Source organism: Orcinus orca, chromosome 16 (genome assembly GCF_937001465.1).
Source record: "Orcinus orca chromosome 16, mOrcOrc1.1, whole genome shotgun sequence".
In the NCBI taxonomy this organism is placed as follows: Eukaryota; Metazoa; Chordata; class Mammalia; order Artiodactyla; family Delphinidae; genus Orcinus; species Orcinus orca.
In genome coordinates, this window is record NC_064574.1 from 67,266,913 (window position 1) to 67,269,101 (window position 2,189).

Sequence of the window (2,189 nt, forward strand, 5' to 3'; positions counted from 1 at the left end):
AGGAAGTGAGGGGCTTCTCTGCATCTCAGCCATTCCAGGCAAGGACTTTTCGTCATTCTTCATGTGGGGCCTGGGAGGGTGAGGGTTGGTCCCACTCACAGCAAGATTCTCATGAAGCTTTGTGGGTAAGTGTGTAGGCTTTGTATTCTACAGAGCAGACTTGAATGCACATGTTGGCTCTACCACTTACTTGCAAATGGCAAACTTCATCTTTCTGAGTCTCAGTCCCATCATCTCTAAAACTGGGGTAATAATAACTCAGTAAGCAGAAGCAGTGATAGCATAGTGGAAAAACAAAAGCCAGAACTGAATTCAGGAAAGAAAACCAGCCACAAAAGAGTACATACTATGTGACTCCATTTACATGAAATTTAAGAACCTAAAAAATTAATCTATTATTGCCATAGGAAACACTGGTTCCCTATGGGGGAAGTGAGTAAAAAGGAGCTGAGGGAACTTTCTGGGGTAATCTATATATTGATTAGGGTGATGGTGCATAGTGTATACCTTTATCAAAACTCATTGAACCTGTAAAATCTGTACATTTCACTGTATATAAATTTTAACTGGATTTTTAAAAAGAAGCCAATCCAGCCTAAATTCATTATATCCTATGGTGACGTAGAGCTGATTTTAAGTCTTATCCCTGACTTCAACTAGCTCCCATCTTGTAAAAACATTCTTATTTTTATGGCACAGGTGATATGTATATATATATATATATCACAAGTAAAATTTGTGATATATATAACACAAGAAAACACAAATAAGTAAAATTCAATTGTAAGCTTACCCCAAGAGATAACCTCTTTTTAAATATTTTGATATATATTCTATTATTCTATATATTGTTTTGTAGCCTGCCCTTTTCTCTTAACTGTTCTTTTTGTTGTACCGATTAAACTGGGTAAGTACATTGACAGAAAAAAAAAATACACCAGTAGAAATTTATCCCAAGGAAATAGTCAGAGATGTACATGATATTTTACAGAATAATTTATATTAGTGAAAAATTAGAGGAAATCTTAAACTATATCAATAGATCGATTAAATAAGTTATGTGAAAGGAATACTTGGGTAAATGTAGTTATTGGCAAGGAAAGTTACACATAATATATCATGAAGTGAAAAAGCTGGTTTTATTTTACAATGAGAACCTAACTGTGCAGTGTATTGTCATTAAAACAAAGTTAAATTAAAGAATAGTATGTACATCATTATATATACATACTGGTAACTATGTTACCGGTATTTAGTGGGGGTCGCAGATTATGGAAAGACGTCCATTTTCTCTTTATCTTTTGAGTTCTTAACTATGAGGATGTATTGTCAGGGGAAAAAAAACAGTTGAGATATTTTAAAAGACGATTTTCTTTAAATTGCCCTCCCCAAATACTGAACCACTCACTTGGGCAAGTGCCCCTCGCTAACTCAAAGTGTGGTCCTTGGACCAGCAACAGAAGCATCACCTGAGAAATCCAAATTCCCAAGCCCCATCCCACCCCTAGTGAATTAGAATCTGCACGTGAATGCGATTAGCATTGGAAAGTCTGAGCAGCTCTGAGCAAGAGCGACCGCTTCCCCTGTCTGTGTCCTTCCCTACTCAAGGGGCCTGTGACAGAGGTGCCTCAAGGTCCCTCCCAGTTGCAATTTTTTAAGCTCATGTCTTGTTTTCAGCGTGAATGCCTATAAAAAGACAGCTGAAGAGACTAAAGGATGAGCGGCCTGCCTGAACAGCCCTGCTGCCCAGGTGGGCACTGAAGTAGCCTCAGGCTCCATCCAGGTCAGGAGGAAGCCAGGGGCAGGAGGCTACTTGGGATTTCTCTTGATGGTGGGGGCGGGAGGGCGCCCAACTGGACCAGAATGGAAGGCGCTGCGCAGTAACAGAGCGGCAGGAGACGCTGCGAGGCGCTTGAGGAAGGTGCCGCACAGACCCAGCTGGAATGCAGGGTGCAGGGTGGCCTCAGGGCGGCAGCAGGTGCTGAGCGATACCACCTAAAAGCGCCGCGCAGGATGGGCTGGGGCGCAGTGCGGCCTCAGGATGGCAGGGGGCGCTGCAGAATCGCGGCCCACTCTGGGCTGCAGCGAGTCCTCGGCCGCTGGGGAAATACACCTGGGCAGGCGGGGTCGGGGTCAGAGGGGCGGGGGCTACAGGGGGCGGGGCTACAGGGGCGGGGCTACAGGGGCGG